Raw genomic sequence first — 14477 nt, 5'->3', positions numbered from 1 at the left:
CTGACAGAAAATGTCACATTAGACTGAAGGATGTAGATATTTCTGTTTCAAAATAACTTCACTTAGAATCACCCAAACCAGTTTGATGGTAATAGATGCTGGATACCAGACTCTCACACACACAACCTAGACAGGTGGAATAAAACCAACACACACACACACACACACACACACACACACACACACACACACACACACACACACACACACACACACACACACACACACACACACACACCTTCTGTTTTCCACAGGAGTCCAGACCCAGAGAAGTCTATGTTTGCAGCTTGGGGCGACAGCCACCATATGTATCTACAGTAAACCTGCTGAAACCACAGGCTACAGTAGAACTTAAAGTGCAATTCCACCCTTTTTCAACCTCATTTTCATCATCTGCAGTACAATACCAGTGTCAACACATGTGAATACGGCGCATTTCTACGTTTTGTAGAAAAAAGTATCAAGTTAAACTGTTCTACCCGATGACATCATCAAAAGTGAAAACATTGTACAGTGATTTTCTAACACCATGAGATTCACCCTGTGACGTGACCCTCCATCTGGCTAGACACTCATTGCAGGTCTTTTTCTTACTTTTAATCCTACCATGTGATGTCACAGAGAAGCATTTTCGAGGACCTGTCTTCTGATCTTTTTAACCACAGATCATAGAGCTGTGCCGTTTTGACATTATGTAGACACTGATGTGGTGCTGGAGATAATGAATATGAGGTTGAAAAGTGGCGGAATTGCCCTTTAAGCTTAAACCTCAGCTTACATCAGAACTGCAACACATCTGTGGCCAGTCGTTTGAATAATTCAACTAGACTATGTGTGCGTCCCAAATAGCACCCTAATTCTCATTTAGAGCCCCATAGGGCTCTAGGTCAAAAGCAGTGCACTAAATAGGGAATTTGGGTTTCATTTCCCTTTAAAACTTAAGCATGGTGGAAAACAGAAAGAAACAGAAAGCTTTTGACGTAAAGGTACGAGCCAGGGCCATTAACAACCGTGTCTGAGTTTTAACACCTCCGCTTCATGTAGTGTTCTGTGTGTGTGTGTGTGTGTGTGTGTGTGTGTGTGTGTGTGTGTGTGTGTGTGTGTGCGTGCGTGCGTGCGTGCGTGTGCGTGTGTGTAATTGAATATATTCGTTAGTCCTGGTTCGTTACCCGTCCATAGCACCGGGGGGAATTAGCACCAATACATAAACCTGTCTACTTTAATCAAGTAGAACCATGTAGAGCAGATGAACTTCATGTTATAGGCTACGCTCCAAATGGAACCCTAATCCCTACATGGTGCACCACTTACGACCTGAGCCCTATGGGTCCTGGTCAAATGTAGCCCACTATATAGGGATTATGGTGCTATTTGGGATGTGGACATAGGCTTTCTGTTTTGGCTGGATGTTGATGTTAATACATAATGGACAAGAACAAGAGCTGATGGCTTGGAGTTTAGACAAGGACCAAACAGTTTAAAGGGTCACAGGTTGTGTTTTGGGGTCTTGGGCACATTCAGAAATGATTAGTGGATTTATGTGATATGACACACACACACACACACACACACACACACACACACACACACACACACACACACACACACACACACACACACACACACACACACACACACACACACACACACACACACACACACACACACACACACACACACACACACACACACACACACACACACACACACACACACACACACACACACACACACACGCTGAAGGCCTTGCCTGGTCCAAGGTGACTCACAAACTGTACTTGAACATGTATTGTGTTGTGTGAATAATATGTTCATACTGAAGCACTGGGACTAGTTCACAGAGGAGTGAAAACAGCTGTACTGTCCAACAAACCCTCTGTATAAATGTAGAAACCTGGCTAAGTATCCCTGACTATACCACATACCATGCCAGGAGCATTACACTGGACTGATAAAAGAGCACAATGACACAATCAAATGAAAGAGAGATTCTCTATCAAGTTCACCAGCTTCAAATCAAATAGCAACCACAAGAGAATCAGGGCATTTCAGCGTGGGCAACACACACACACACACACACACACACACACACACACACACACACACACACACACACACACACACACACACACACACACACACACACACACACACACACACACACACACACACACACACACACACACACACACACACACACACACTTCAACTCAAATCACCTGAGACGGAGAACATAACGAGGTTGGACAACAAAGTGATTGAGTCCCGAGGATCATGGGTAATCCGGTGTAATTTGAAGGTCTTTACTGTAGATCGCTGAACAACTTAATGCCAGACCGATTGAATAGGAGCTAATAGGAAACAGGTTGGGTGGAAAATAACACGTTGTGTGTGCGCCTGTGGTGTGTGTGTGTGTGTGTGTATGTATGTGTGTAGACGTGTTTAGTTATACCTGTGGGGACCAGAAGTCTCAACAAGAATTGTAAACAAATAAACATTTGACCAAATGGGGACATTTTGTTAGTCCCCACAAGGGCAAATGCTATTTCTACGGGGTTTAGGGTTAGAATTAGGTTTAGGGTTAGGAGCTATGGTTAGGTTCAGGGTTAGGGTTAAGGTTAGGTTTTGGTGTTAAGGTTAAAGTTAGGGTAAGGGTTAGGGTTAAGGAAAATAGGATTTTGAATAGGACTGAATTATGTGTGTCCCCATAAGGTTAGTTATGCAAGACTGTGTGTGTGTGCGTGCGTGCGTGCGTGCGTGCGTGCGTGCGTGCGTGCGTGCGTGCGTGCGTGCGTGCGTGCGTGCGTGCGTGCGTGCGTGTGTGCGTGCGTGTGTGTGTGTGTGTGTGTGTGTGTGTGTGTGTGTGTGTAGACCGGAGAGGGGCCCTTTCACTCTCATCATCAGTTCCATACCTGACAGGATACAGAGTGTCATGGCCTCTTCCTCTGGCTGTGTTTTCACACAGTGAGGTCCTGTTCCTGGACGGACATGAGGAATCACATGCTGATTCTAAACCCAACGAGGTTGACATCCCTCACTGTCACCAAGGGAAACAGACACACACACACATGCACACACACACACATGCACACACACACTCATACGGCACACACACTGCCACCCCTCCTCTATATAATATTGAAACATTTACAGTAGTCAACAAGGTGTTACAGCAACACAGAACGGGTTTGTGTTACTTCCTGTAAATCCCTTTGGCATGAGTTCTGAGGTGACAGACACAGTGGGGAATTTATACTGAGCAAGATGGTGAAAAATAATCAAATTATTCAACAGTACAGCGTACAGCCTTGCTATCCCCTAACCCGTTCATGGATGGTCATATCAGTCATTCATAATAAGTATGGCCAGTTCTCCACATTATAGCTAATTTATTGCTCTCATAATGGGTTGACCAGGGAGTCACACTGGAGAGGTCAACAACAAACAACAAGCACTTGATCAAAGAACAACAAGATAACTTCCTCTGTCACCTGGCAGCTGTCCAGATGTGTTGATGAACAAGAGGACACGACACAACAGATATTAATGTAACAACCTCTCTAATATCAGTAAACAATGACAGGGGGTTGAGAATCTAGACAGTAGCTTTATCTTGTTGATACAGCCCCAAGGGAGAATATTATTCTGTTATTACTGTCTTTAAAAGGGTTTGGGGATTCTGAACTCTGTTTCATCTGAGTTCACAGAGATGTAATGTCCGAGGGCCTCAAACCTTGAATGGTCTTGTTTGGAATGATTTGGTGTGTAATTGCGTCCAATGCATGAGTCTGGTTTGGTCTGTCTGGAACAGGAAATAGCAGGAGATTCTGTGTTATACTGAGTTAATGATGAATGTTGGATTCTGAGTAAGAGGTCTGACCGGCAACAAAGCAATAATGTCTTTTTCATTGATCTCAGGAACAAAAGGACTCATTAAATAAGAATCAATAGCGGTGTATTGTATAAAACTCCCGCGATCGCAAATTACGGGAGATTGATGATATAGTTTTTTTCTCTTCTATTCTCCCTTTCTCCTTCTCTCTCAGAGAGCAAATAAACTGTGAAGGATGATATCAGTTTCTCTTTCTCCCTCTCCCTCTTTTCTCTCCCTCTTTTCTCCTGTATACAGACATGGTTCTTTTCTTTCTTTCTTTCTTTCTTTCTGCAAAAAATGCTAATGATCAACCTGTTTCCAATAGCGTTGTGGGATGACATTGACCCCTCTTTCAAACCCCAAGGTTAGAGAAACATTCTAATTCTACCCCCCTAATCATGATGGATCACAGAACATTCCAGAATGCTGTAGAATCTCTTTAAGCGTACGTCGGACGGACCATTTAATAAAAGAGAGGGGGCTTGCGGGATACGAGGTGGTGGTGTCAGGAACTGTGAACTATTTTGTCCTGAAGGAGGCATTTTTTTCCCTCAACGTTGACCTGGGCCGTGAATTCTCCCAGAGTTCTAGAATGAGAAGACGGATCACTCCGGACAGCTAAGACCCTGCTCGGCCCAACGCATGAAAGCTAACAGCAAACCGGGTCTTCATGTCTGCACATTTGAATGTTTTAGTCTGATGTTTGGGGATCAGAGTTGTTTGTCTACAGGGGGTTAGCCTGGATATGGTCTCCCTAGGCAGGGTCACAGAGGAGTCAGAGGTTCCACAGAATGGATCATAGGACGTGATAGGGTCCAATCATAGGTTAAGTTAAGCCAGGTGGGCTGGCCAGGTGTGCTTCCTATATCTTCCTACATTTACATCCCTCTCCGCTACATTACAAGACTTTTCTTTGAATTCAAGCATCTAACAACTAACCAGAGAGCACATAGAATTTATAACACGATAGAGGTGATACGTTTAGTCCCGCTTCTTCAGATCCGATCCAGAGGCTTTGACTCAAACCAGAAAACAGCCTTCTGACAATTCCCATTAAAAGTGTTTTACTGGAAAAGCCCACAACCAGAAATAGCTTGGACATATCTGGCTGACTTTACAGAGACTAAGTTTCTCTCTAACTCAGACCAGTACTTTCAATTAAATGAAAACCCCAGAATGTGAACTTATTCTTGGCACCAAAGAGGTGCTTGAGATCTCTAAACAACACTCGTGGTTATAAAAGAGTCAACAGCAAAAAAGAAGGTCTGTCTTGGTTTTAGAGGTGCAACATACTGTATGGATATACTGTATGGATGTATTGTATGGGTGGAATAGATCAGGTTAATCATCCAATCGTCCCGCCTAACATACAAGCAAACATATTTAAGTAATATCCCTCCCCAGAGATAAATTCTGACAACTTAAATAGAGCAGCCGTTTAGTTGTGTCAAAACAATACTCAACATGTGTTGTATCTTGGCACTCAGTACATAGTGGTTTTAGTCTTTAGGCCAGAAAGCCTCTACTTTAGATACAGTGATTTGGAAAGACACTGTGCACAAATTCTCATCAGTCTGGAGGGAGGACGGGTCACTCAGTGTGTTTGCCAAGATTTCATACATTTCTCCTTTTGCACTCAAACCACGTCTGCAAACTCACATACAGAAACGGTTCCTTTGAAATGGCATAAACGTTCTAAAAATGAGCCAAGCATTAAGCATCGATGTGATCACACCTTGGCCGTCTCTATTTTATGCAGTGACAGACCGACAGATCAAAAAGGCAATATCCCTCCTCATCAGTATAAGTCCAGGTGATTAGATTTTCTGAAGAAACTGAGAAAATAAACTACAGCATGTTGACGTTATTGTTTCTCTACACAGTGTTTCAATGGACTCTTGTCTGCTCTACAGTGGATAGAACCAGACCTGATTTGAGCCAATCACATGGTTTTCTGGAGCTATTTTTGTAAATGTTCTCTGATATCAAATTATGAATATCCCCTGCTGCTCATCTCTCAGAGCCTTCTAGTGAAAACATTCTCCTCAAGAGGACCGTTTTCTGTCCACAAGGACCAATACCCAAATACACAAACAGTCCCAGCATCTTCTAGTGTAGTCTAGGGGCTGAATATAATCCTGTTTTAGTTGGTAGACAAATAAACCCAGTCTAGAGGATGGTAAAACGCTACAGTGAGCAGGAATTGAGGCGTAGCGCGGTCCGGTCCCTCCTGATGTGTGGGGCATGTGACGCAGGTTTGACATATAAGGACGGCGCAAGGGTCAAAGGTTATAAGACTACCTTGGGTGGTATGGTTTAGTTTAGTCCCTCCTAAATCGCCCTCTAGAGAACTATAACAGCCTATTATAGGACGTGAGAGAGGACAAGGACGAATGAATGACAGTTTCTCAGTCTTGGTACCCTCTCAGTGAATTCAGATTCACACAGAATGTAGGCTGTATAGGCTATGTGTTCCTTGAAGAAACATTGTGTTTTACTGGGAAAGTAAGAGTTGGTGAGATGTTTTGATGAGTCTTTAGATTTGGAAAATGCCGACCCCATAGTGATGCAGACAAATCTCTAGAGAGAGAAAGAGGAGGGAAGCGGGGGGGGGGTTAGGGTACGTAGACAAGGGATTTAGGGGAGTCAGACTAACTGTGTGGCCCTCGTTGGCAAGCCTCATTGCCGGTCTAGAGACGTGAATATAACTTGGGCATCGTGTGTCTCTGTAGTAATAAATGACCGTGGTGGAAGGGAGAGTCTAGAGAGGTGGACGGGATACAGAGGCCATGGGGGGTCATTACCAAAATAACAACCCCATTCCACCCCACCCCAACCTTATTTAATGCTTTATAGATGGTCAGATAGCCTTCACACACACACACGCACACACACGCGCACACACACACACACACACACACACACACACACAGACACACACACACACACACACACACACACACAGCTGGTTGATCCATAACGTTAAGTAGGCCCATCAATGGGACCAGACACACTGAGCCACAGGACTTTAGAGACCCAATAAAGCACTTTGATAAAGCCAGGGAGCAGATGACGAGATGAACGTCCCAAATGGCACCCTATTCCCTATGTAGTGCTAAAGTGTTGACCAGAACCCTATGGGCCCCGGTCAAAAGTAGTGTACTATATAGGTAATAAGGGTGCCTTTTGTTTGGGAAAAGCACTAGAAGATGTAGATCTGCGTGATGGATGAGTATGGAGGAGGGTTCATGTCTGCTCCCAGTCATTTTAAGGCTATACGAAACGACTGCATTCTTTGGTGTAACGTCGACTGAGAACTTTCTCTGCCCCCCCCAACAACAAAAAATCTGGAACATTTTGGCCACATCACCATTTGAAATGTACAGGCATAACTTTATGATTTCCATCAAAATGTTCACTAGGAAATACTGGAGATGTGTGAAAATGTTCCAGCTCTCAGATCTCAAGTAGCCAGCCTTACTGCAAGGCTTCTGACTAATTCAGTTGTTATGCTGTTTATGCTGTTGATGACTTAATAACAGTGACAAGTCCTCAATAACAGACTAGCATTTATTTGGTTTAGACAGCGGCATCTTTGATGACACCACCGAGAGAATGCAAATTGAGGCCCATTGAATGGTGTATTTTTTCCCACCATTCTCTCTCACTCTCTCTCTCTTTCTCTCTCTCTCTCAATTCAATTCAAGGGCTTTATTGTCATGGGAAACATATGTTAACATTGCCAAAGCAAGTGAAGTAGATAATATACAGAAGTGAAATAACAATAAAATGAACAGTAAACACTCACAGAAGTTCCAAAAGAATAAAGACATTACAAATGTCATATTATGTGTATATACAGTGTTGTAACGATCTCTCTCTCTCTCTCTATTTCTCATTATTAGTAGTTCTCAGGCTAATTACCCAATGATTCATGTCCTCTGATGTCTTCCTTGCACACACTAACACAACACACTGTCTTGGCATCAGCGCCAGGGCATGACAGGGCGTAGTTGGCATGTGTTGGGTCTCTGCCCGGGTACTGGATGTCTTTGTCGACAGCTTAGTCAACATTACACTGTACCCACATTATCACATTTGTTCAGTTAGTTTAGACAGAATGACACTGCCTTTCACTACTGATGCATGTGGGAGTAATGGAGGAGGAGTGTTAAAAAGAGATTACTTGACCCAGGCTTGGTCATTTGATTTCAAATGAGCAACACCAAATGCCTCTGTTGCCTCTTCAGCAAAATGATTTTGCACCGGCAACATTGTTAAACCGGCCCTGGCTTGTCAGACTCCTTTATTCACCTCACGTTACAGTTTATGGTGAGAAAGATTGGCAAAATGAACTAATTACACACTCATGTCCTGGAGGAGGGCATGTCAATCATTTTAATGAGGTCTGCCAGGAACACATTATTCATTGATGGCTTTTCTGTGACATTCTCAGACAGATTAGACAGATGATTCACCGTAACGACAGAGACAGCTGCCAGTCTGTCAATGTGCCCAGAAACAGGTGTCAATTCAGGAGACACCTCTTATAGTCTGCTGTAGAAATGGTTGGTCTTTAAGAACCATCCCCCGCTCGTCTTCTGTTTCTCAGGGGATGGTTTCGCAATATAAAACTTTCTATATTACATTTATTTGTTCTATATTTCCCTCTCTACAAGGCTTGAGATACACAGAGATGAGACGCACCGCTACTTAGACATACAACCCTTTATGTTTTCACATCTACTGGGCCTCATCAATCCACCGTGTCAACAGACAGACTGGACTCTCCCTGTAGACTGACCAGACTGGGGACTGGAGAACCAGGGCAGGGGGGGGGGATGGACGGAACGGGCAGCCCAGGGATAGAGTGCCCTGGCTGGGGTAGCGAGTGGGATGTGGGTGGGTGAAAACCAAGGGAGGGGGGTTGGGGGGACAGGGGTGTGCCAGGGTAGAGTGCCCTGACTGGGATAGAGGGAGTGATGTGGATGGGTGGGTGGTGGTGGTGGGTGGTGGTGGTAGAAGTCATGGAGGCAGGGGGACGGGGTGCTGTCACGTTCGTCGTAAGGAGGAGACCAAGGTTCTGGACGCCGCCCCCCTTCTTTACACTGAGTCCGCTCTTGTAGCACAGACCCGTGGATCATCGTCGGAGGCTCTGGACTGCGGATCCTCGCCGTAGGCCCCGGGCTGGGGACCCTCGCCGGAGACCCCGGACTGGGGACCGTCGCTGGAGACCCCGGACTGGGGACCGTCGCTGGAGACCCCGGGCTGGGGACCGTCGCTGGAGGCTCCGGACTGGGGACCGTCGCTGGAGGCTCCGGACTGGGGACCGTCGCTGGAGGCTCCGGACTGGGGACCGTCGCTGGAGGCTCCGGACTGGGGATCGTCGCTGGAGGCTCCGGACTGGGGACCGTCGCTGGAGGTTCCGGACTGTGGCCCGTCGTAGGAGGTTCCGGACTGTGGCCCGTCGTCGGAGGTTCCCGGTCTGTGAACTGTCGCCGGACGCTCTGGACTGGGTACTGTCGCCGGACGCTCTGGACTGGGTACTGTCGCCGGACGCTCTGGACTGGGTACTGTCGCCGGACGCTCTGGACTGGGTACTGTCGCCGGACGCTCTGGACTGGGTACTGTCGCCGGACGCTCTGGCCTGGGTACTGTCGCCGGACGCTCTCTGGACTGGGTACTGTCGCCGGACGCTCTCTGGACTGGGTACTGTCGCCGGACGCTCTCTGGACTGGGTACTGTCGCCGGACGCTCTGGACTGGGTACTGTCGCCGGACGCTCTCTGGACTGGGTACTGTCGCCGGACGCTCTGGACTGGGTACTGTCGCCGGACGCTCTCTGGACGGGTACTGTCGCCGGACGCTCTCTGGACTGGGTACTGTCGCCGGACGCTCTCTGGACTGGGTACTGTCGCCGGACGCTGTGGACTGGGTACTGTCGCCGGACGCTCTCTGGACTGGGTACTGTCACCGGACGCTCTCTGGACTGGGTACTGTCGCCGGACGCTCTGGACTGGGTACTGTCGCCGGACGCTCTCTGGACTGGGTACTGTCGCCGGACGCTCTCTGGACTGGGTACTGTCGCCGGACGCTCTGGACTGGGTACTGTCGCCGGACGCTCTCTGGACTGGGTACTGTCGCCGGACGCTCTGGACTGGGTACTGTCGCTGGACGCTCTGGACTGCTGAGGCGCACTGTAGGCCTGGTGCGTGGTGCCGGAACTGGTGGTACCGGGCTGAGGACACGTACCTCAGGGCGAGTGCGGGGAGGAGGAACAGGATACACTGGACCGTGGAGACGCATTGGAGATCCAGAACATACAGCTGGCTCAATATGTCCTGGCTGGATGCCCATTCTAGCCCGGCAAACGCGAGGAGCTGGAATAGAGCGCACCGGGCTAAGAATGCAAACTGGAGACACCGTGCGCATCTCTGCATAACACGGTGCCTGACCAGTTACACGCTCCCCATGGTAAGGACGAGGAGTTGGCTCAGGTCTCCTACCTGACTCAGCCAATCTCCTCGTGTGCCCCCCCCAAAAAAAAATCTTGGGGCTGCCTCTCGGGCTTCCGTGCTAGCCGTGTACCTTCATATCTTCGCTGTTTCTCGATTCTCCTGTATTTCTCCTCGTAGTATCGCCGTTCCGCTTTCGCCGCCTCTAACTCCTCCTTAGGACGGCGAGACTCCCTCGGCTGTGTCCAGGGTCCTGCTCCATCTAATATCTCCTCCCAGGTCCATTTCCCCATTAAGCGCTGTTCCTCCTTTTCACGCTGCTTGGTCCTGGTTTGGTGGGTTATTCTGTCACGTTCGTCGTAAGGAGGAGACCAAGGCGCAGCGTGATAAGAATACATTCTTCTTTTATTATACGAAGAACACTAAACAAACTATCAAAATAACAAAACGAACGTGAACGCTATAAGACACGAGTGCTGACATGCAACTACACATAGACAATAACCCACAAAACCAAAATGGAAAATGGCAAAAAAAATAGGATCCCCAATCAGAGACAACGATAAACAGCTGTCTCTGATTAGGAACCAATTCAGACCACCTAGATAATAGCAAAAAAAAACATAGATATACAAAAACCCCAAGACAAGACAAAAACACACATACCACCCTCGTCACACCCTGACCTAACCAAAATAATAAAGAAAACAAAGATAACTAAGGTCAGGGTGTGACAGGTGCCCAGGGATAGGCACAGACTAGCTGGGGTAGAAGGAGTGATGTGAGTCAGTGGTGGATGAAGACAGTGGAGATAAATTGATGCTTCTGCTCCTGGTTAGCAGTGTCAGTGTAGACAGGGTGAGAGATGGGAGTGAACAGGGAGGAACCAGTAATGACATCTCCAAGAGAGAGAAAAGTGATAAAGAGGAACAAATGGGAGGCTGGGTCTCTGTTATCATATATGTGGTGGACTGGAATACTAGCACAGTGGGGGAGGGAGGCTGGGGTCTCTGTTATCATATACAGTGGGGAGAACAAGTATTTGATACACTGCCGATTTTGCAGGTTTTCCTACTTACAAAGCATGTAGAGGTCTGTAATATTTATCATAGGTACACTTCAACTGTGAGAGACGGAATCTAAAACAAAAATCCAGAAAATCACATTGTATGATTTTTAAGTAATTAATTTGCATTTTATTGCATGACATAAGTATTTGATCACCTACCAACCAGTAAGAATTCCGGCTCTCACAGACCTGTTAGTTTTTCTTTAAGAAGCCCTCCTGTTCTCCACTCATTACCTGTATTAACTGCACCTGTTTGAACTCGTTACCTGTAGAAAATACACCTGTCCACACACTCAATCAAACAGACTCCAACCTCTCCACAATGGCCAAAACCAGAGAGCTGTGTAAGGACATCAGGGATAAAATTGTAGACCTGCACAAGGCTGGGATGGGCTACAGGACAATAGGCAAGCAGCTTGGTGAGAAGGCAACAACTGTTGGCGCAATTATTAGAAAATGGAAGAAGTTCAAGATGACGGTCAATCACCCTCGGTCTGGGGCTCCATGCAAGATCTCACCTTGTGGGGCATCAATGATCATGAGGAAGGTGAGGGATCAGCCCAGAACTACACGGCAGGACCTGGTCAATGACCTGAAGAGAGCTGGGACCACAGTCTCAAAGAAAACCATTAGTAACACACTACGCCGTCATGGATTAAAATCCTGCAGCGCACGCAAGGTCCCCCTGCTCAAGCCAGCGCATGTCCAGGCCCATCTGAAGTTTGCCAATGACCATCTGGATGATCCAGAGGAGGAATGGGAGAAGGTCATGTGGTCTGATGAGACAAAAATAGAGCTTTTTGGTATAAACTCCACTCGCCGTGTTTGGAGGAAGAAGAAGGATGAGTACAACCCCAAGAACACCATCCCAACCGTGAAGCATGGAGGTGGAAACATCATTCTTTGGGGATGCTTTTCTGCAAAGGGGACAGGAAGACTGCACCGTATTGAGGGGAGGATGGATGGGTCCATGTATCGCGAGATCTTGGCCAACAACCTCCTTCCCTCAGTAAGAGCATTGAAGATGGGTCGTGGCAGAGTCTTCCAGCATGACAACGACCCGAAACACACAGCCAGGGCAACTAAGGAGTGGCTCCGTAAGAAGCATCTCAAGGTCCTGGAGTGGCCTAGCCAGTCTCCAGACCTTAACCCAATAGAAAATCTTTGGAGGGAGCTGAAAGTCCGTATTGCCCAGCGCCAGCCCGGAAACCTGAAGGATCTGGAGAAGGTCTGTATGGAGGAGTGGGCCAAAATCCCTGCTGCAGTGTGTGCAAACCTGGTCAAGAACTACAGGAAACGTATGATCTCTGTAATTGCAAACAAAGGTTTCTGTACCAAATATTAAGTTCTGCTTTTCTGATGTATCAAATACTTATGTCATGCAATAAAATGCAAATTAATTACTTAAAAATAATACAATGTGATTTTCTGGATTTTTGTTTTAGATTCCGTCTCTCACAGTTGAAGTGTACCTATGATAAAAATTACAGACCTCTACATGCTTTGTATGTAGGAAAACCTGCAAAATCGGCAGTGTATCAAATACTTGTTCTCCCCACTGTATGTGGTGGACTGGAATACTAGCACAGTGGGGGGGGGGAGGCTGGGGTCTCTGTTATCATATATGTGATGGACTAGAATACTAGCACAGTGGGGGAGGGAGGCTGGGGTCTCTGTTATCATATATGTGATGGACTAGAATACTAGCACAGTGGGGGAGGGAGGCTGGGGTCTCTGTTATCATATATGTGATGGACTAGAATACTAGCACAGTGGGGGAGGGAGGCTGGGGTCTCTGTTATCATATATGTGATGGACTAGAATACTAGCACAGTGTGGGAGGGAGGCTGGGGTCTCTGTTATCATATATGTGATGGACTAGAATACTAGCACAGTGGGGGAGGGAGGCTGGGGTCTCTGATATCATATATGTGATGGACTAGAATACTAGCACAGTGGGGGAGGGAGGCTGGGGTCTCTGTTATCATATATGTGATGGACTAGAATACTAGCACAGTGGGGGAGGGAGGCTGGGGTCTCTGTTATCATATATGTGATGGACTAGAATACTAGCACAGTGGGGGAGGGAGGCTGGGTCTCTGTTATCATATATGTGATGGACTAGAATACTAGCACAGTGGGGGAGGGAGGCTGGGTCTCTGGTATCATATATGTGATGGACTAGAATACTAGCACAGTGGGGGAGGGAGGCTGGGGTCTCTGTTATCATATATGTGATGGACTAGAATACTAGCACAGTGGGGGAGGGAGGCTGGGTCTCTGTTATCATATATGTGATGGACTAGAATACTAGCACAGTGGGGGAGGGAGGCTGGGTCTCTGTTATCATATATGTGATGGACTAGAATACTAGCACAGTGGGGGAGGGAGGCTGGGGTCTCTGTTATCATATATGTGGTGGACTAGAATACCAGCACAGTCGGGGAGGGAGGCTGGGGTCTCTGTTATCATATATGTGATGGACTAGAATACTAGCACAGTGGGGGAGGGAGGGAGTTACATCCAAAGAACATTGTATCGAACTGAAATTCTATTAAAGGGTCAATAAGTAATTGGTAATTGAACAGTTATTTCAATAAAAACAGAATATATGTGTCTGTAGCAGCTCATAAATGATTCACACAAGAATTTGATTCATTGGTTCCTATTTACTTGGGTTCTGTCATGTAATTTGCCAATGTAAACAATTAATCTCCAAATGGACATATCAAGGTTGTCACTAAATCAAGGGATGTCTAGAAGTCGTAAAGAAAAACCTATGAAAATGTATTAAGGCAATAACACGAGTCATATAAATGATGTAATGATAACTGAAAACAACTGAATAAGCTTTAATGTGTCTAAATTAGACCACTTTGCTGTCCTTTGTTGTTAGAGGTTATATAATGAGTCAGGTTTTTATATGATAGAAAAATAAACCAGCGCTGTGACAAATTTTAATCATCCCTAAAAGGTGGGGTAGAGGGACATCAACTACGAAGACAAATGGGATATTTTCCTTACTAAACGTAGCATCAAATCCCCAGTTTACCATGCCTACTTTGGATTTGTTTATACAT

Source organism: Salvelinus alpinus, chromosome 2, assembly GCF_045679555.1.
Source record: "Salvelinus alpinus chromosome 2, SLU_Salpinus.1, whole genome shotgun sequence".
Lineage (NCBI taxonomy): Eukaryota > Metazoa > Chordata > Actinopteri > Salmoniformes > Salmonidae > Salvelinus > Salvelinus alpinus.
The sequence above is the reverse complement of the archived record's forward strand: the minus strand, read 5'-3'. Positions refer to the sequence as shown.